At 37.7% G+C, this 22,999-nt stretch overlaps 1 protein-coding gene across 2 annotated transcripts in view; it reads right to left on the reverse strand.

Annotated features, from left to right (window-relative positions):
• Window positions 1-22,999, reverse strand: part of GALNTL6 (polypeptide N-acetylgalactosaminyltransferase like 6) — a 497,632-nt gene that overhangs the window by 98,305 nt on the left and 376,328 nt on the right. The window lies entirely within an intron of this gene.

The following is a 22,999-nucleotide window of genomic DNA, read 5'->3' on the forward strand; positions in this document are numbered from 1 at the left end:
ATGAGACAGTTCCAAAAGTGCAAATGTTCTCTGTTTTATCACACAGAGGAAGACACTAACACTCTGGACCTTTTACTGCAGTTGCTACTGGCAACCTGCCATCCTCGATATAATCATGGCCAAAACAACTGCAGGATATTCATCCATCCTCTGGTTCCTGCAGCCCAAGGCCAGATTAACATTTTGGCATGCCGTTTTATAAACAATATCCTTTCCAAGTGGGTTTTCTATATCAACTAATTATGAAGAACTATGCTTGGAAAGCAATTTTTAAAAAGTAAGCCTTAAACTAGCATGATTAGATTGTTTTTGTAATGGAAAACAGGAAAACAGACATGAAGGAAGATCTTAATAGTTGGGTACTAGTGTGAAGCAAATGGACAGCTGACTTCCTAATAAAATTAAGCTGCAAATGTAAGGCAGTTGATAGATTCTCTTATCTGCGTAACTTGGCTCTGTTTATATCAGAAAACAGCACCTTTGGGAACTTTTTTTCTTCTGACTAGAAACACACATTAAGAACCATAAAAGAATCCCCAACAATGAAAAACCTCTTTCTAAATACATCTACAACAGAAATATTGACCTTTTGTCTTTGATATAACATCTCAGCTTGTCAGACTCACCACTTTGGAAAAATCTGATCATTTCATTTGGCAGGGAGAGAGGGAGAAAAAAACTTAGTCTCCAATAATTAAAACTGGTGATAAGCCACATTTAGTGATGCTGGGGCTTGCAAGCTAGGTCTCACTGAAATGGGCTTGCCAGGTTATGATTGCTTCTTATATCAGCTACCAATTCTTTGGACTTGTGTGGTCAGTACAGGCCTTGATCCAGACCTTGCATCATTAAAGATTGCAAGAAATTTGCTATGGACTACCCAAAAAGACAATCGTTTCACAGTACCCTTGAGTGTATTAGGCTGACACATAGATTCAAAGCAATAAGCAAACAAGTCACAGTGCAGAGAGTACATAATATTATGTTAAAATAAAATCAAACTTCACTGAATGACATTCAGGTAGACATAAAATGTTTTTGTCTTCTACTCTGTGGTTGACTGGAGAATACACAGATTAAATTCTGAAATATGGTTCATCTACAGTTGGACTCAATGATCTTAAAGGTCTTTTCCTGCCTAAATGATTCTATGACTCTATGAATAAGAAAAAAGAGGTATCCCTTGTTTCATCCCATTTTGCTACTTATGTACTCAATAAAAACCAACACAATCCCCTGACAGTAGCAATAACAAGAGATGTACTATGTCTTTGAATTATGATCTTTGTATGACCAACCATATTCATGGGACGAGGGCTGTGTGCCACTCTGACTCATTTTATGTACTAGCTATAATTCAGTATCGTGGCTGAACTCAGGTTAAATCAAGTCTTAGATCATTTTGTGCCCACATTCAAGACTGTCTAAACCATATATTTATTGAACTGTTTTCCTCTTTTTATGGGCTCTATTGAGACTATTCCCATAATGTAGGAATACAGGAGGGGAATAGACCTTAAAAACAAAGATACAAAGATCTTACAAGTAATATAAGAAAGTCCGTTAGGGCTGTCATTCTGCATTTTTTCCTATGTTGTAAATTTAATTATCTTATAGCTATGAAAAATTAAACCGTTTCAAAGGGACAGGATGCTACGTATTTCCAAAGTAAATAAAACCTCATCAGTTAGGTACCATAGCTTCTGTTAGTCCTCAGACACCAGAAATTTTCCTGGAGTTCTTTAGGGTCATCTAACCCTTTCCCCTCTGATCTCTCCTACCCACAAAAGTCTTGAATTTGTTTGCACTGGATAGTGCACCAAGAGCAAGACCACATTGCTGCACACTGTACAGAAAACTAATAAGACGATGCAGGTTACTCAGCCTGAACACAGCTTTCCAAGTATGTGATCGGTTAACACCTTGGCTATAGTGCAAACCCTCCATCTTCACCTGCCTACCCTCAGTGGTGGGTTCATGGATGAGACTACCGATGAGTAGATCAGAGGATCCTACTACATAGTTCTGAATTTAGTTACCTATCAGATACGATTGGGTTACTATTCCCCGTGAGTTGGTTCTAGGCAGTTTCCTTCTTTGTACATGAAGACAGCTACCAAGGAAGCACCTAAACTCTATGACGGAGAGAAGCAGGAGCCTTTCTTGGACAGCCTAAGCTGTTCGTGATGTTGGTAGGCTCTCTCTGTTGCCTGTATAGAAATTCAAGGCACACCTGAATTGGACCTTCTCTAGTTAGGTGTCAAAATGGCTAAGATAAGGCCCTGGCAATAGTCAGTTTGAATATGGCCACCACTGATGTTTAAATTAACTAATACAAATGCACTCTTTTAATGCATTCTGATTGTTATCACTTGTCTTGGGCCAAATAAATTCAGTGAAATTTGGCCTCATACAAAGGACTTAATTTCATTCCTTTCACATCTTACAACGAGCAAATTCTGAAAGCTGGGTGCCTCTCTTCAGGAAAACACTTCAGGGAGACATGATGTAAACTATCATATTACAATACATTCTTTTCTGTTCTTATATCAGTTGTTAAATAACAAAAGAGCTGAATAATATAATTTGATTGCCATCAGTTGTATTGGAGCTTGAACTCCTTGAAATCAATGGTATTTTGTACTGTTCTTTCATTGCTTCAGGTTCCTTGCAAACCAAGGAAAAAAGGTCTATCAAATTTTAAATAATTTTTTTTCCCCAAGAATAATACCTGAAATTCTGTGGAACAAACAAGAGTTTTCCATAACACCTTTCTCCCTCTCTCTCAGATAGCTCTTCACACACATCAGACAGCACGTCATTGGATTTGTGAACCGCGTTAAAACATCAGCACATCTTCTGATGCCAGAACTGCAATTGTTTTCATCTACTCCATTAGTCCCATGATTAAATAATTTTATTATTTTCTCCTTGTCGCTCAAAGAACAACTCGTAAAAAAGCAGAAGTACATAAATAAAATTTGCATATCTTGTTCACACAGAATTCTAAATGCATCCTCATTTAGATGTATCTGGGAATAATCAGGAAGAAAACAAAAGTAATAAGTGTTAATTTTATAGAGCTTAGTTAGACAAGTGATGTAAAAAGAGCAGGTCTACATACAAATCAAAGTATGTGGATTACTAGAGATACGTAAGGTATCTCGATTTTGTAAAAACAGCTACATGTTAGTAATATCCTAACAATAGTCATGACATAGTCAAACAGACACCAGTAACAATACCTACCCTATTTTTAGTTTTGATATTTGGCCAAGAAGACAGTTTGAGGAAGTTTTTGGGAAAAATTCTCAGTTACTACAAGAACATCATGAAGTATTTAAGTTCAACGACCAACTCCAATATAGCTGTGAGAATGAAAATATCTTAAAGTGGAGGAAAAAAAAAATCCCTTTTGGATCCATAAATAATGATTTTTTTTAACTTAAATCAATGTGAAAGTGCTCTCATATTGTATTTCCCCCTGCAATGCCTTGTGGCACTATCCATTTCAAATCTTACCAATCTCTAAAACATGAACAGACACAGAGCAACAGCCAGAAACAGTAGAATGGTAGTAGTTTTAAAGACAACTGTAGTATTTTCTACTATTTATGTAAGTAGTAAAACCATATTTTTCATGTTGAACCACTCATTAAAGCCACCCCTGCATTACTCAGTATATTGGTATTATCAATGGTGAGACTCTAAAGCAAAACAGCAATTCTGCAGGACCTGAGTCAGCAGCTGGCTTTGAAGGATAGCTACTTCATAAAAGAGCCCGTGTTTGAGCCAGGGGTCATGAAGACATAGATGCTCTCACAAAGACAATATCTGGGAATGTCACAGCTCAAGTGTTGCTTAAAACAGACCAGACAAAACTTGAGAGTTCTCTGTACGGGAATAATTTTGATTATCAAATGATCTAGATATTTACGATTACTAACAAATTTTGATTTTTTTTAACCTTGTCTTTTCCCAAAAGCTTCAAAATAAACTACCCTTTTTCACAGTACTCCATAAATTTCCTTCACAGAAAACCAAATGATATTTTATTTCTTATAGTACAACTGCATTTTCTCAGTTCCCAATTATTGTGTTGCTAATATTATGTCCAAAAGTACCATCTCACACACGAACTCCATGTATTACACATATACATTTAGACGCAAGTAAACATGCATCAATCAACATCAGAGCAAAACTATAATTCTAAATAAATTCTCTGAAAGAAATGATAATGTGATGTGTAAAATAGAAAGCAACCTGTAATAAAAAGGCTTTTAAATGTCCAGGGGGCAATGCATTCTGCCCATTTATTACCAAAGGAAACAGCTCAAGCAAGCTTGCCATGACAATAAAACAGGGAGGTAGGATGGTTTCATTTATATGCTGTAATATTACATAAATTTCAATTTCAGAGTTAGGCTGAAAGAGAAGCCAGTATTAAAATTCTACAGTGAGCTATAAATGGTGCACTTTGGATATAAAGAAGCCAAAGCCCCTGTCACTAGATATGGGGAGTAAATGTCTAATTTGTAATTTAAAAGAAAATACATCATTCTTTTCTTCACAGTGTTGATCAAGTGAACCCATGAATCATATGTTTGACACGTGCCAGGCACCTGCCAGGGCGAGAGTTGGCACAGGCAGTGACAAATAAAGAATAACGCACAGGCACGAGGTTTACAGGCTGTCACTGCTATGACAAGTGATGATAAAGGGAAGCATTATGTCTCTTCTAGTGATAGCCTGTAAACAAATTCTCCATTGTAATTGTTTTGTGTGGGTCTTCTCTGTCTTCATTTAAAGTCTGCAGAAGTTTTCCTAAAAGAACAGCAGAGACAGAATTGCCTGGTCTTAGTAATTAAAGATCTACTCAAGCAGAGTACCTAGCTATTTAATTTTGTGCCTAGAAAGAAATTGGAAATCAAGGTTCTGTCTTTGCCAGGAAAAAAAAATCATAGTAGTAAAAAGTAGAACTGCAATTCTCTCCTGTTGGGATACATACAGGGAATATTTCATTAACACACTGGTACCTGCTAGCAACACATGCTACGTGACAAGCAATGTTCCTCCAAGGTTATTGAGGTGTTAAGAGAGACTTAAAAGATGATGTGAAAGCAGGAACTAGTCTTCAAGACTTGCTTGCCTGTAGCATGGACCATGAAAGAGGAAGGAAAATATAAAGAAAATAAAACCTTTTGTTAAGAAGCTCTTCTGGACACCCAGTCCATCCCAAATCGATGCCTGTAACACAGCCTACCCTCTGCACATCTGTAGCACCTCCAATTTCTGCCCCAAAATACTGACAACCTCTATTACAGTATCATTGACCTGTAAATTATCAAATAATGAAGAACAGCAACAGAGCCTGCTAAATGTCCTGATAAACAATCTTAACTAAATCTGTTTCTTTTTAAATTTAATTGACTCAGAGTATATAATTTGAGCTGTTCTGCCATTCCCAACGTGAACCATATAAAAATAGTTCAAAAAAACCTTACAGTAGTAGAAAATGTATGCTCGTCTCTCCTACCTCAGCACGGGCATATGGGAGGAAGCAACGTGACCAAAATCATACTAGTCTGTGATCTTAGGTCAGTAAAATAATTTGCAAGTGACTATTTGGTGAAAATTAAAGCAGTCAAATGGCTCTTTTGACATGCAACAATAAGGCCAGCACAAGAAGATTTTTCTCGATCTTTTTTCTCTCTGGCCAGCAGCAGAGAGCTTTGTGCCCAATATATACAGAAAAACCTGCAAGTACATTTATGCAACATCCATGGCTCTTATTGTGAAAAGGACTTCCATCACTTCATGTCCTTTTCTGCAAGATGGGAGTATCTTTCCAGGTAAAATTAGCAAGGATACCCTTAAGCATACATTTTTCCTGGAACACCTCAGCTTAATCTTTTGATGACTGAAATGCTTCTGTCTAGTTTAAGTCTTAAGCTTGACAGAAAATACATATAGGAAACTAAAGTGGCCTATGGTTATTCAGTTATTATTTGTTTTCTGCTGCAATTAACAAAATAGTCCTCTCCGTTGCATTTTCATTATTTTTTAAGTTCACTGCCTGTAAATTTGCTACCATAAAAGCAAATCGGTCTGAAGAGAGAATACAAGGTGAGCCCATGAATTTGGGTACATCATCTTTCTTCCAGTTCCCCTTGAAGTTTCTTATTTGCAGAAGGTTGGTTGGAAATGCTGGTTGGACACAGAAATGTTGCAAAGGCTGTACCAAGTCAGCTGCCACTTTTTCTAGCCAAGTTGAAGAGTCTAATAAGCACAATTCCCCTCGTTACACCTCTGGGGTAAACTAATCCACTGCCACACTACCCTTCTGGTGAATAACTTTTTCCTAATATCCAAACTGTATCTTCCGAGCTGCATCTTGGGGCTGTTGCCTCTCATTGTACCATCTGCCAGAACCAGGAGGAATCTGGTTCTGCCATCTGTGCGATTCCCATTCAAGCTGCTGTGGGCAGCTATTAGACCACCACTTAGCTGCTGCTTTGCTAGACTAAAGACGGCCAAGCTCCTCAGCCTCTTCTCAAAGGTCACATACTTTTGGCCCATGACAGTATTGTTATTCCTCTGCTAAACTGACTCCAGCTTTTGCCACCCATCTTGAACTGCAGATCCCAAAACTGGATGCAGAATTACAAGTGTATGCAGCACCAACATCATAAAAAGCACAATTATGTTTTATCCACTCAATCTCATCCTAGCATAGGCCAACCTGTTTTGTCTTCCCGGTGAATAAAGGCCGCCAATTTCTCCTATTCACCAAGTATCCACTATAACCTTTGCAGGTCCTTCACAGCACACCAGCTAGCCAGTTCACATTTTTACTAGAACATGGCATTATTCACCTAGGTGCAAAATTTAGCACTCCTTGTTGAAATGCATGAGATTTATTTTGCCCAATACTAGAGCTTCTCTGGACTGACACTATACTATTTGATGTGACAACCACTTTCTCCATTTTAGTATCATCCACAGATTTGCTGAGGCTACACTGTCTCATCATTCAGTTTATTGGTGAAGATATTGACTAACATTGCTCCCAGTACTTACCTAAGATATTTTGCCAAACAGACATCAAGCCATTGATTAACTATCCTCTGAGTCCATCGACCCAACCCATCTAACAGTCTTTTTGTGCAGCACATGCTTCCTCTGTCTACCAGTGAGAATGTTACTGGGACTAATACTTTTTAGAGTCAAGGCAAATTGCATCCATCACCCTTCCTTTGGCCACCACCATCATAAAAGGCAATCAGACTGTTCAAACATGATTTGCAGTTGGTAAATAGGTGATAACCATCCTATAATATTTTCTTGTCCTTCATGTATTTGCACATGGCTAGGCACCACCCAACAAGATGTGCTTCATGATCCTTCCAGGCAGTGAGCTGAGGCTTGTTGGTCTGCAGTTACTGGATCTGATTCTTTCTCAAAAGATGTAAGTAGCACCTTTTTCTAGTTCTTCACCCATTCTAGTTGGCTGCCATTTCCAATGGTCGCCCAGTCTTTTGGTTATCTTCCATCAAGCCTTTGCTTTTCACCTAGAAAAGTGTGATAGTATTCTCTCTTCAGATACCCAGATCCAAAGTCTTTTACTCCTAATTAGTCCTGACTGAGTAATCCTGGAGGAAGGATGGAGAGGTTTTCTGCCAGACAGACGTTAGCATCTGATCCGTAGCCATGCCAGACTGAAACAAGTTCCAAAAGCAGACAGGTACTGTGAAAACTGTTGGATATGGTAAGTCTGACAGAGACTGATAAATAAGAGCAAAATTTATAACTGCTTGGTGTAAGAACAACTGGCTAACAGCAATCTCATCTGAGCACTGGATAACCCATTCTTTCCAAAGAGTTTTGCGCACCTAAAAATAAGATCGCTTGAGAAAAGCTATGTAGTTACTGCTGAAATAGAAGTAGCACTGTTTAGAGAGACATCTGTGCCAAGCACTTGGAAACTTATTCTCCTGGCTGTGATGTTTGGGTTAGCTGGCTCGAGGCAAGCTAAAATGCAGTCTCTTTTTTGATATTAATAACGAGACGAAGTCCTTGGGTGATACACTACAAGGCTGTGAAGAGTATTCTGAATGAGCAATAGTTCCCTTCATCACTTGCACATCGATGACTATAAACTTCCAGAGAGCACCTTCATTTTGATGTTGAGTTTTAACTACAGCCCGTTAAAGTGAAAGAACCTCCGAAATTGACAGTAAACACACATTCCTTTGCTACAGCCTCAAAAGGTCTGCATTACTAAGAGCAGGAGGCTGAACAGAGCAAATGAATACGTAGCTTAGCTTGATTTCATTCATGATAGACTTAAGATAAACTTCTCCGAACAAATCTGTTTTGTAGCACATGGGCTTTTACAGAGTCATGAAAGGAGTGGCTGGGACTGCAGAATCTGTGAGGCTAGCTAGATTTGCTGAGGCTTTCTCAGACTATAGCTCCAGTCAATAGAGACATGCAGAGATCCTGGTATCTCTTTGTTCCACTTCCCTGAACCCATGTAATTGTGACTGTTATCACAGTTGTTCTGCTGCCAGCACAGAAGCACCTAGGACCTCTTTGTCAACAAGCTGAGTGTTCAGGCAATTGAATACACACAGGAGGTTACTCAGATATAAGGTGTGGTGACTTATACAGATGCCACAGAAGCATCATTAAACTCTTGAGGTACTTTTTCCATTCCAAATTTTGTGAGCAGGGCAAAGAGCAAAGCACTTCATTTTTAGGTTGCAGTGATTTAGCATAGTAAGTTAGACTGCTCCATGAGCAGCTAGAGCTGGCTTGGTTGTTTGTTGGTAACGCTGGTATGGCTCCGAATTGCCCCTTTTCGTAAGGAAAGAATGAAAGATGGTTATTTGTTTTTATGGATTTATTCCAACTGCCAGTTGTAGGAGGCAGCTGATAACCTCACTGGTGTTGTAGTATGATAACTCATATCTTTTCCACAGCTGAGAGCAGACTCCTTCATTTGCTATATTTGCATCAGTCTAGCTCCAAGAAAGGGGTCTTCAGCTGGGAGACCCAAAGATTAAATGTTCCAATTATTATTTATAATCTGAAAGCCTCCAAAGTAACAAAATTACCAAAATAATATTTTACACATCACAGTTAAACTCTTCCAGGAGTTAATCAATGCTCAATGTTTTTTATACCTTAAAATTGAGGCAAAAAGAACTTAAGCACTTACTCCTTAAAAATTGATGTTATATGTTTAATACACAAAATTAAATAAATTAAAAAAACCCTGTGTATCCACCTCTGCTTTTTGGCCTGTCTTTTGCAGCCACGACAATTAAATATATCTTCCCAAAAGCAGATGATCTTTTAAACTGAATATTTAAAATAAAGTTACTATTTCTTCGTATTTTCTTTGTGTCTAATTTTAAAGCAATTATCTTTTACATATTAAGGCTGTTTGCATCCCTTTGGTGTCTGTGTTCAGAAAAGGGTTTGGGAACTGCCTGAAGAACGGCTATGACCCGCTTCTTCATATATGTGCCTTTATGCATTTCTGACTACGTCTGCAATATATTTCCTATGCAAAAAGCTTTGACAAAAGGAGTGAGGAAATATGTTATTTTTATAGCTCAGTTCCTCTGGTTGTACCCAAATGGTTTGCCAGCTATAATATGCGTAGCAATAATTTTGTTCACCAAAGGCATGACACATTATAAAATGCAACCCCCTTATGCTGGATGAGGAAGTTGGTTAAGAATATACAGTGAAGCAGTCTTAAATGGGAAGTAAAAATTAATTAGCAGGAAATTATTTTTGTTGCAGGGTAAATGTAATAATCACCTGAATTGGAATGTGATCAAGAAACTGAAACCAATTAATGATACAGCAGATTAAACAGGGGTGAGGTCTTAGCGCTCAAACAGGAAGCGACAGCTACATTCCTCACTGCTTGTCCTCCGGCTAACTGTATGCGTTGAAAGCACTAAAAGTGCAGCGCCTGACCTTAAGGGTGAAAAGAAACCATACAGCTCACGTTGAATGGCACTTTGCAGAACATTTCACTCCCTGGAATAGCTTTGCTGCTGCTGCAGCATGGCTCATGGAATAAAGGCTGACCAAACTGGGAAGAATCTGTTCCCTGTATTGCCTTGGTAGTCCTGAACCTCGTGTGACCTGCACAAGCATGCTCAGAGACACACTGCCCACTTGGGCGATGCGAAGGCAGGCAGAAGAGGTTGCAAAAGCTTTTTTTATGGACAATATTTTTACAACAAAAACTTTACCGTGGATGGACGCGCTTGCTTTGGCACTTTATTACACCACTAATTCAACAAACGTAACTGTGGCTTCAGCTCAAACAAGAATCTGGGCAACTGGATTAGTTAACAGGGAAACTATGATAAGTATCCAGTAAGATAACAAAGAAATGCACAGCTGCCTCTACAGATCATTCTCTGGACACAATTATGTAGTACAGACCTGTCAAAAGCGTGACCTTGCTACATTAAAATTTGATTCTTTTTAACAGGTCTGTTTACTACGCAGGTATTTGTGCAGTAACTCACCCCCAAGGGAAGCAGGCTGCGAGGTTTCTTCCAGGTTGTGAGCCAATTAGAAGCATGTTACTTTGAAGTGAATCCAGGAAAGCGTAACTTTCCTTGAGATCAATACATTGCTCACAAATGCCAACCTCTTGTTTTCAGAGTCACGCTTTTGCATGCTGACAATATTAATTGTTGAAAATTGTAAACTATGACCTGCCAAGCAAGACTTTCTTGGAACATATTTCTAACACTGCAAACAGTCTTGCAGATTTTGAGACGTGTCTTTACACTGACATTTTCTGTTTTGCCTGAAACTCTTTGACATATTTTTAGTTCTTTCTGCAAAATATATCACCAACTTTTACAGTAGGTGCTGTCTTCAGAGGCAGTTTTCTCTCATACTGCTCTTTTTAACCTCTCAAATGCCAAGGACAAATGATACTGGAGAACTGGTGAAACACTGCTGCGAGGATGACACTGACCTTATATTTGCAGAGGACAGTAACACTGGTCCTCGGAAAGGGGGGAAATAGAAGTCACACAACTCATGTAATTACTTCTTAAGTGGCATCAGATTCTGATACAGCTCCCTGCACTGAACACTTTTATTTCCCAGAGTAATTCTACTGACATTATAACTCATTGCAAACCTTAGGCTCTACTGGAATATGGCCATCTCCTAACAGAATATTTGAATAACTTCCTGCCTAACCGAAGAGGCTACATTTGCGTAGTTCTTGTCCATTCTATGTGCTAACCACCCGGGGTAAGTCATCAGGTCCTAAACACAGCTTGCAATTAGTCCTTTTGCTCAAGAATTCAGTGGGTGCTTTTTCCTAGTGCACGGGTTTGTTCTTGTAAATAAAAGAAGTCCTTGAACTATGCTTTGAAACCAAGTTTTCAAAATACAAAAGCGAGTTTGGGCAATACCTTATGCTCCTTCAAGTTTGATATTATATCAATAAGTCACTCTTGTCTTCCAACTTTTGTATCAACATATATCTTTTTAAAAATTCCCTCTCTGACATAGGGAATGGGGTTCTGGAGCAATAAGCAGGGTAAAACATGAATATGAAGATACCCAACAAGGTTCTTTAGCCTATTGAAAGAGGTCTTAAAATCCTAGTAGTGCAAATGCCAGAACAAATTATGTAGGCATAAACTTTTAAATATCCTTTGTATCTCCTGAATTTTATTTCCTACAACACAGCACCTGGCATTACTAGACTTACTTTCATGCTGGAGTGCAGGCCTTTATAAGCTTCAAGAAGCAAATATCCAGTTACTTCTCTTGACTGCTGCATTCCATCATCCAAATATTTTATTTCCTTAGTTATTTCAAGAGTTTTCTCTTTTTCAGCTTTGTCTAGAGTGGAAATACATCCCTTCTTCTGCAACGTAGATGCTAAAAAGTCTGTCTTTACTAAGCTAGAACTGTAGTTCTTAAAATTGTTTCACTCATTTATTTGCAAAAGTTAGGCATGTTCTTGGTATAACCTTTGCAGTCATTGCTATGTCAAGGAGCAGAACAAAAGAAGATGGAGTTAATATTGCTGAAGAGGCTTTCAGAAAGCTGCAGTCCATGGGAATTCTCTGACAACCTACTGGCAAAGAAAAGCAATCTGTTTGAGGCATGTTTTTGAGATTAGGTCAGGCATTTTTTTTTTCTTTTCCATTACTTGCAACAAACAGTTTGCTTGCACAATTAGGTGTATAGAAATCTTATAGTGAAAGAACTAGACTGCTGTTTGGCTTACATACTTTGAAGCATGAGAATCAATTATCAAAAAGGAAATCATTCTCTGTTCATAGACTAATCTGCTATGATGATCTTCCTCTACATAACGAGGCAAATACTGATGCATAATTAGGCATCTCCTAACATCAGTACGAGCTATTAATCAAACAATAATACCAAGGTTTTTTCATGGATAGATGATTGGCTTTTCACTTTTTATTTAGAACAAGAACAAATAAATGATCTGCTGCATAAATCAAGCTTTAGAAGAGGAGACATCAAGTTCTTTCTTTTCTTTGCTTTCTTTTTTTCTCCCTTTGTTTTACACATGGAACCAACTGTCTTTTCCTATCTCAGCTGTCACAACTGTTCTGCAGTATCACTGAAGCTCTTCACATCCTCTTTAGTCTGGCAGGTTCCCTCATTAAGGATGTGAATTTAATAAACAGACATACTGAATATTAAAGGAACAGCTAAGATCCAAAGTTTAAATAAATAAATAAATATTATATTGAATATCAACTAGCAGATCCAATCTCCTACCAGCTTTCGTAAATTGACAGTGGGATTAGGCTCAGACTACGTCTGTGCATTTCTATATAACTTACTTTGAACAATCCTCCACCACCTTCCCTCCTCTGAACTGCTATCTGCCTTGCAATGTCAAAAGACAGAGGATGTGGCATAGAACATAATCTAGCATTTTTTACTTTAGACATTAACAAAGTTTACACTAACATGGTCATCTCTTGATATAAGGAAAAAGGGTGTCATGGACTGTTTTAAATCTCTCTGGAAAGCTGAGCCTTAGGCTCCTTCCATCTCCATATGGACAGTCAAACAAGTCCAGATCGAAACACAAGAATTTTTTAACATTTGGCCTCTACTCGTATAAACACAGCGTCCTCCTAGTGATCTTTTCAAACCTTTTATAAGTGAAGGATTAACAGATGAGCAGATATCAAGTGAAAAATAAATCATTGCCATGAACTTGACTTGTTGCTCTTGGAAAGCATAAAGCTATTTCAAAACCAGACTGGTCATATCTGCTTTACACCATTTTACTGATCCTTAAAGGTGGACAAAACTCTGTACTTCTGAACACAATTCTTACACCTTCATTACTGTTAGAACTACAACTTATAGATTCAAAACAGGAACCTTTGTTTTTCAGATTTCCTTAACATATGAAAAATAACTTTGTCCAAAACTGCATTCAAATCTATAATAGAAATGCCTGAATTTAAGAGTTTATGAACAGAAATCCAAAAGATTGTCTCATTTTAATTTTAAAGCACTTTTTACTTAAAGTATTCAGCAGACCTTCAATATCTTGGCTGATCCAAGAAACTCCACTGGTCCTGACCAGAGCTATACACACCTTCCCCTCACGATCTTTTCGCTGAACTGGAAGTGTTGTGGTTCACACATAGTGTGTCACTTATACTTCCCCCCACTTTTGTGCTGGTGTGAGGTTTCCCACCTTTGGCAGAGACAGTCTTTTAAAAAAGAGGCGTAATAAAAGTAGTGGGAAAGTTGTTGTCATTTGCTGCAAACATTTAATATTTTTAATCAATGTGTCTCTGCACTCTAAGCTGAAAACCAGCCATGGAAAACCAGCCATGTGAAGATCTACTGTAGTAAGCATGTTAGTACAATGCAAAAAAAAATCAAGGCAGAAAATATTCTCCCTGGGAAAACTTTTCATTGTGTGAGTCACATATCAAGAGCTGTACTGTGTTACAGAAAACCTCCTCCTCCTCAGACTCACACGGGCCCTTTCCAATAGTCAACTCACTAATCTCTGTGGCAGCTCCAGCAGTGGGTTGCCTCTCAAAAAGCAGAAGTATTTTTGCATTTCATCTCTAGTGTGACCTCTGGAGTTGGTAGTTTTTCTGTGGAAATGTTGTAATCACTTCTCTTTTTTTTAAAAATATTTCTTCCCCAAAGTGTGTTTTTTTCCTCTTCTTGTAAAAGTATTGCTTAGGCCCAAGTAAAACAGGTAGAGATCACACAAAATAGGTACGGGTAAAAGCAGGTACAATCAAACAGAGAAACAGTGCCAGCAATGACCTAGTTAGCAGTTTTGTAACTGTTCTCATTTAGTGGATTTGCTTTTACAAATGAATAAAAAACTTACAAAAAGAAATTAAATTTGACTCATTTTTCTTATTAACTATGAAATTCCTAGATTCAACTATCATCAGTTGGAGCAGAAGATGCTTGTCAGGCTCTGGAAAGCAAACTGTGACAGTGCTTATAGATCAAGGAACAAGTTTAGCTTAATTTCAAAGCTACCTGAGAGCAAAAGCTCTGAATTCTTTTCCAGAGTTATTTTTCTGCGTTTATATTCTCTTGGAAGCAGCTGAAAGGAAATAAGAGCAACAGAAAAACAACAGGGGAGTAAATAAAAGTTATGGTGGGCAAAGCCGAATACGGGAAAACTATAAAAATCCCAAACAGTAGAGAGTACATACGTAAATGGTGAAATAAAAGTAACTACAGTATTCTGAAAGGCATATGACTTCTATTCATACCAGGCTATCATTCTGCTGAAGAAAATGTTGGGCTTTCAGTTCTGTTGCGAAGGGCAGACTGCGTCTTTGTAATACATCTCGTAATTTGGTTCACTTTGTGGCTTGGAGTGAAAGGGAGAATACTTAAAACTCACAGACAAATGAAGTACAAATGAACCCAATTTCCAAAAGAACAGCTGGAGATGTTCAGAAGGAAATAGCATGCTACTTGGTTTCTTTAACTGATACATACTTCACTTTGCCCAGAGGAAATTCTCTTGAGGATAAGAGACTCCCTTAACAGGAAATTTCCCCCGGTACAAAGGTAACGTGCTCCATTTATTATGATTACTAGCCAACTCTTCAAAGCAAGAGCTTTACGCAAGTGTAGATTTCATTTTCAAGGGAATTAAGGATTGAAGTGCTCATTTATATTGTAGGCGCTATGGACCACTCAGTTTGGCATTGCCAAGTGCTAGCAATAGGACTCTGTATAAAAAAAATTAAACACATCAGGACATAGGACTTGTTATGCTGTGTCTTGAACTTACTGTATTTTGATTTGCTGTATCTGTAAAAATATGTAAGAAACATAGATCATACCTGCAACTTTTTTAAAGATCTGATGATTATTGTCTAGCTTGACCTAGCTGTAACACCACAATTACTGGTGGTAAATTGGCTGCTGCTTATCCTGCGTTGCTGAGCTGTAGTTACATTATTTGCACTTAGTTTAGCTTTGTGTAGTTGCATCATTCTCCCCCAGAGAGAAAATCATACCATTTACAAAGAAGGATTAAAAAACTTGAGTAACTAACCCTCAACTTCATACTCCTGCTGGCAAAGAACTCAACTCGATGGAGCAATTCACAGGGAGGGTGAGCATAACACCAAAGAAAAGGGTAGATAATAGGATGCTGGTTTACAACTATTTTAATTGCATTATTAATAAGAACAGGGAATAACTAGATAATTTTCATAAGTGTAAATACACTCTAAATTGCACTAAATTTACTGATTGTGGTATTTTTGATTAGGCAATTAAAACATTAGATCAATAACACATTCTAATTCCTGGACCCAATGATGTGCTCTTTTGTTTTCCATGACTAAATTGTATATATAGTGGTACACTTTATGCTTTGGAAGGATCTCACTGAGTGTGAGAAAATCAAAAATACGTCAGTTTCCTTTGAACATGTCTTAGTGACTTTTCATAATCTCTTGTTTCAATAACTCTACTGTGTGTTTTTCTTCAGCAAGTACTGGAGCAAAACTCTGCAGAATACATGGAAAGCACCAAAGTCAGGAAGGCAATATTTCATCTGTTCGTCAGCATCAATATTGTTTTTACTTTTAAGACCCTTTGCAGCCTCTGAACACCAGAGCTATCTGTTTCATCAGACATCAGCTTACTATGGGATTTAGGGCTTGTTAGTGTAATGATCCAGTATCTGCCTTAAGACTGACGCAGATTTACACATACAAGCAATCGCTTTATACATCTAGTGAGTTTATGAAAATGCACCTTGTTTTGAATCAAGATATTCCGAAAAGGACTTTCACAGATAATTTGTGAACTACACAGGGAAAACCTCAGCATATACAGAAGAACAGGAAGTGGAATTAATGATGCCATCACTGTATTTGACGGCTCAGACAGGCATGAGCTTCACTAAGCCTCAGCCAGGTACAATCTCTCCAAGAGCCTCTGTTCACCAGAGCTGTTAAAGGTACTGCAGGACCCCAATTCAGTTCCCATCTCATTTCATTTTTCCTGGGCCTCATTTCAGGGGACCGTGAATGGCTTAAGTATCACTACCACAAGCTTTAAGAACTGCTGGGGAGGCAGGGAAATCTCTGACTCCAATGAGCCGGTGTAGCCTAAGGACTGCAGAAGGTATTGCCAGGTCTTTAAGACATTGCTGCCAAATAATAATCCAAACCACTCTACCTGTGTGTGTATACACCTCCCTGAGGATGGGAGATGACAGCAGATGGGAAATTCACTTCTTGTGAAGCTCCTGTCTCACGTTGGTGACTGGTTAGACAACAAAAGCAAAGGAATTACCATCTCGAGTGGCTAAATCTGAGAACAAATAATTCTACTCAAATTTAGGGCTATTTATTTTACGAAAAGTTTTCTGAACCAAAGTTACCTGCAGGAACTGATAACAGCAAATGTATTCATGAGATGCCTTATATATGTGAGTTTAAAAGTGGTTACCTTGCACTAAGTTTCTCCTTGAAAACTTCAGCTAATGTAGCAAAGCAGAAATAGCTGTATATAGTAACCTGGTCCACAGTATCATTTCTCTCAGATTTTTCTGTCATCAGTCATGAAAATCATACGTAAAGAACAGCTTGTTTCTTTGTTTTCTTTCTGTTACACATCTCAGTTTCAAACAGCGCAGTGTTTGACCCATCAGAAATACATGGATCCAGCTTTGCCAATTGTTTTTTTTTTTTTTTTTCCTAAATCACGGTAGTCTATACTTCCTCATTTTTCATGTAATCCAAATGACTTGCCTTCTACCTGGTTGCTGTGTTTTCCCCTTTAATTGCCACATTAACACCTGCTCTTGAAGCCAAACTGTCTGCAGGACAATGTCGAGTTGGAAAACTGCGCCTGCTGTTACCACAGATCAATGCTTACGGGAACCACGGAATGATACATCCTGAGGTAGCAATTAAATTACTGCCTTGCGGGACTGACAATTTCTCCCTCAGTGTATCTAGATCCTATAAATGTTCCTGTTGAAGCCAAACTGCAAAGATCGTTTTCAAAAAGACCACATCGAAAGATTCATGTTCTTTTTACTTTGCACAATTCACCCCTGCAAGGATAACTTATGAACATACGCTTTAGCAACGATTCCTCACATTAACAACTTCAGACAGCTATGAATTGTGTGCACCAGTCAGGAAGATTTTCCTACATAATCTAACATTTTCACAGTTCAGCCACATGTTGCAGAGCATTAGGAAATGAGATGCCACTTATTTAATCTCTGAAGATCACTTTGCTTCTTTGTCTGAACCGAGAGGAATTAATGGCTGCCAGACAGGTGCTTTTAGAAAAGTTTCCTTGCTTACATTTGTACACTCTCATTAAACGATATGGCTAAACTAAGTAGAGAAAATCCGTTAACAAGCAATCACCATGTCAGATAAGCTAATCAGTAAGTAATGGCCAGAATGCTAAAGGTCTTAAAGCATTGAGCAGTCCTTGATAACAATAAGAGATAAATATTTAAATACTTCTAAAACTCTCACTAATAACAAAAAAGCTTAACAGGCAAAATTATTCTGACCTTACTTTCTGCTGTTTTTCTTCAGCAAGTTAATTTGTAAAAGCTACCTGAAAAATGGAATTGGATACAATCAGCAAGCAATATTTATCACTGTACAATGACTAAAAGGCAGTGTACAAGAATTTACTAATCCAAGCACCGTAACTCAGATAAGGTGAAGAGCTGTGAGCAAAACCAGAATTCTGAATATTGCTATTAATTTGACTGATTGGATTATTGTATTATCAATTATCTGTGCTTTACAACTATCTTCCTTTGTGAACAAAACATTGTGGTCATCAGTAGTTACTAAAAATCTCTTCCTTCCACAGGCTTTGCCATAGGAAGTGGTGCCGAGAGTGAAGCAGAGCATTGCAATGGGATGTGGAGACTGAAGTGCGAAGTACACGCTGAGGAACAGCCGCACAAACACGTGCCCAATCATACGGTCACAATACCGGTGGGACTGGCAGTCAGTAAGGCTTGTCTTATTTGGAATGGCCTAAATGTAAAAAAAAAAAAAAAAAAAAAAAGAAAGAAAAAAACACCAAACCAAAACCAAACCAAAACCCAAAGCACCTTTACTGGTGGAGGTGACAACAGTTACACATGGACAAAGACACGGAGGCCAGACACATGCAGTTTTACAGAAGAGTAGATAACAAGTAGAAATAACACTTGCACACTGACAGCTTCAGGCAGATGAAGACAGTGAGGAAGTACCATTGTTACACTCTCTAGCACATTCAGAAAACGCCTTGTAAATTTTCAAGTAGGTTTGCAGATGTTACTGGATAATGTAACCCAGTAATACTAGTAGTATGGAAGCAGCCCTCCACTGGCAAAAAAAAGAAATACATCCTAAGCAACGTCTTAGAAGATGCTCTTCATGAGAAGTGATAATTACCACTCCATGACTCACAACATTCAGAATGTATCATCAGCTTCCAAGCTAGCTGCATGTGTGGTGATTATTAGCAGTTTGATTTACACTGTGGGAATGTTTCTCTGGAACTCTTTACAAATTGTTAAGATACCATTAAAGTGTATTCAGCTGGCATTTATTCAGTGGTAAAAATGGGGGAAAAGAGGTGGAAAAGTAGCAGAAATATTTTATTTTTCTCCGATTTGACATAACCAAGTTTTGGTGACCAAAACCTGTTCAGCAGGTTTTGAGACAAAGATAAACAAAATGGTACACAGCCACATTTTGTGTGGCACAGAAAGGATGTCTTTATAGCCTCTGATATTTACAGTGTGAGACTACACATTTTACGTCTGCTTTAACACATGCCATTGTTAAACTAAAATTAAATGTACATATTGAAGAAACCCTTTCGTCAGAATTTAGTGTACTGTAAGCAAATTTGTCTCACTATCTGCACAAATTAACAATTTGATCCAACAACTTTAACTCTGACAAAATTCCTATTGATGCACCTAATGTAGTACAAGGCAATTTAAGTGGCGAAATCACTTTTGGTCATTAGGCGTTATCAGACTTGCAAAAAAAGTAAGCTCTTTCGGCCAATTTAGCCTTTGTTAAGTAATTACCATGCTATATGACCATCTGTGCCTCACTGCTAGTCAGGTTGTTGAAAGTCAGATTGTGTGGAAGGTGCCTACAGTTTTGACCCATCCTACCTCCTTCCCTCTTTTGAGCCAGACTTCTGCTGCCCCTGTCTAGGTAGGTCCCTTTCCAGTGGGAACCAGAGCGCAGGGAGTGGTGGGTACATGCCCAGGTACTGAAATCAGGATGAAGCCAGTCACGCACTTGTATCTCAACAAGTCTAGGGACTCCTGGGACTCTGCAGTCTGCTTAGGGGTGAAGTGACCCTGGCTGCCTGTGAAGGCTGAACCTGAGATCATACCCACTCTAGAGAATGAAAACAGTTCCACCTAATAAAAATTCCAGTGGTTATTATCTCTGAACTTTGGCCTATGAAGGATTCTAAATATCAATATGCATTTGCATTTTTGCCTTTTTCATTCTGCTGGGAAAAACCAAGTAAATAAATAAAGTAGCATTCCAGATCTGAACTGGCCTAAGCTTAATAAATTTAGAATCAGGATCCCTGTTTGGCAGTTTAGATTGGTTCCCCAAATTATTGATGTGCATTGAAGAAAAATTGAGTCTATTTAATGATTTGGGGCACAACCTTCAGTATAATCTTATGCCTTAGGCATTAGAAAATCAGTTTTGTGAAGAAGGGCCAGAATAAGAAAAAACATTGTGAAATAAGAATAAATGTTGGCACTGACATAATGCATATAATAAACGGATTAAAAAATGTTAATAGAGGCATTACCCATTAAAAATTCAATCATGTTGCAGTTACTTAAGCACTGATACGGTAGGTACTTGTCCATGTGGTGAATCCAAAGACCAAATTATCTACAAATTTGATTGTACAAAACTATCTTTGCTATGTAAAGCTCTTCTTGTGGGATGTGATTTGGAGCTTATTCCAGCATAACAGTGCAATGCCTACTGAGGCTCACTCTTTTTTGTTTTCCCCCCAAATATATTCCGTTCCATCGAGAAATATTTCGCTTTCCACATCTGCGAAATTAGACGAGTTTGGGTACTGAATGGAGTTGGTAGTTTCAGTCATGATATGGGTCTGGAACCAGAAGATTTAGACCCTACAGGAGAGAGATCTATGATGTTTGAACTGGGTATAGGAAAAGAAAATTATGATAATGATGAACATATAGGATGGTAATAATTATAATGGTAATAGTGTTTATCATGAATATAAATCCTCAGACACTCAATAATAATAGTAAAGGGTATTAACCACTTCAGGGAATTTTATATTTATCCTAGCAGCCATCCCTTACATTATGAGTCAAGATGCCAAAAACATACATTCTTCAAAGTTTGAAAAATTTCTTAAGTACCTTGTATGTATCATATGTGACACATACAAAATACACAACGCTGTGAACTAGAAGCTTTATTAACACATTAACTTGGGATTCACAGAAAGTCTGATGGTCTTCTCTTGGTAGTTTAAACCTTTACTCTTTACCGCATTACTATATTTGCACTCTGTACTGTAGAAATCCTCACATTAGTATCTACATGCTTATTTGTGTGCTACAACATTGCAAATTGTATCCAACTACGCCTAACAATGACTTACCAAGGATGAATAAAATGTTAATTTCTGAGAAAGGCAGATTAGATTTGATAATTTTCCATTAACACAATACTTGGAAAATGTGGTGTGACCTTGCAGGAGACCAAACTAGGCTCACCTATTTTGAGACAACCATAAAAAGACTTGATGCTGCAGATATTTATGCTCAATCTTCACTTTAAGAATCTCAGTAGTCTCATTCAGGTAAATGGTACTTTATTGTTTAAAGTTAAAATGCTTTTTATAAGCTTGAAGAGTCAGTACTAAGACTACAGAAAACAGGCAAAAATCAAGCTTCCAATATTAGGCTTTCAGAGATGTCCTTAAAATATTCTTACTCAACTTAGCTGGAGAATTTCATAGTCTACTGCTCAGGCAAGCGATTAGAGAACAGGGTGATAGGCACTTGAGGCAAATATTGATTGAACATCATGGGAAGTCAATTCTGAGAAGCTCCTTCGGTATGTCTATAGAAAAATTGGTAATTTAAAATATGTAGCATACACACAATGTCAGGAAGTATTAATGCTGCTCCGAAAGGGCAGAGATCCAGTTTAATTTCTAATATATGAGGAGAGGACTCCTGAGTTGCTGTGAGCAAGTTTCACCAAGTTCATACTGCCCACGATTTTATGCTGAGGCAGAAGTCTGAAGATATGAGACAGAAAAGACACAAAATAAAACTCAGAAGGGAGAAAGAGGAAGAAAATGGTTAAAGCTCTTGTTGACAGTAGTCTCCTACCTTTTCATTATTTTCATGTAATTTTTTTTAAACAGTACACAGGTAATTTAGTTACCTAATGCCACTTCTGACAAGAGACTCCCTGATATTTTAGGAAAATTATGTCTGCATGAGAATTACTAATATCAGTGTTAGAGGGCTGTGACAGAGTACAGGGGAAACAAGGCTTTGCAGTACAGATCAAATCTTTTGTTAAAGTAGGTGATACAATGACTACAGCTTTTTTTTCAATTAGATCATCAGGTCTGACAGATGATGTTACATAAACAAAATAAATATTAATAAAAAGTAATCTCACTTTAAGGAAGTGAGTGGGATGAATTCAGGTTAGCAGTCTGTAATCTGAAGTGGTACATGTTCAAGGCATTGAGGAATACATACTTGAAAAAAAAATACAGAAGTTTCAAAAGATACAAAATACTGCATTTTTAATTTCTCAGGTAGCATAGCTGTGAAGTGATCTGTAGATGATAATTCATGATTCTTGTATTAAACAATGGAATTTTTACCTCACACTTTGAAAAAAATAGAAAAATAATTAAGAGACATTCAGTGCTTGCTGAATCACAATAGCTCAAACATTTATAGACATGAAAGACTTTGTATGAATATTGCTGTGAAATAATTTAAACAGCGCAGAAAAAATGAGGAGTGAATATAGACCTATTAGATGAAATGATCTTTTTCTATCAATGTTAACAATGAATATTCTACCCTTGAGTAAGCTAAAATAAATAGAAACATAAATATGGAGTAAGAAGAAAAATAGCCTTTGAACAGATGGGCTGGTGATCCAGGTTTATGAATAATCTGCTATAGATAATGGGATAGCGTTATTTTACAGACAAAATAAATACAATGCAAATTTTTTCAAAGATGTTCAAGGAATTTTTTAGCCATTTAAAGATTTCTATCAGGTTGAACAGTATTTTTCCTATACTATTTGTGTCAGTGTCCTTTGATTAAGGAAGAGATTGATGGAATGGCTGATTGGCTTTTCCTACCACCTTAAAATGAGGCTTA

This window comes from Phalacrocorax carbo, chromosome 4 (genome assembly GCF_963921805.1).
Source record: "Phalacrocorax carbo chromosome 4, bPhaCar2.1, whole genome shotgun sequence".
In the NCBI taxonomy this organism is placed as follows: Eukaryota; Metazoa; Chordata; class Aves; order Suliformes; family Phalacrocoracidae; genus Phalacrocorax; species Phalacrocorax carbo.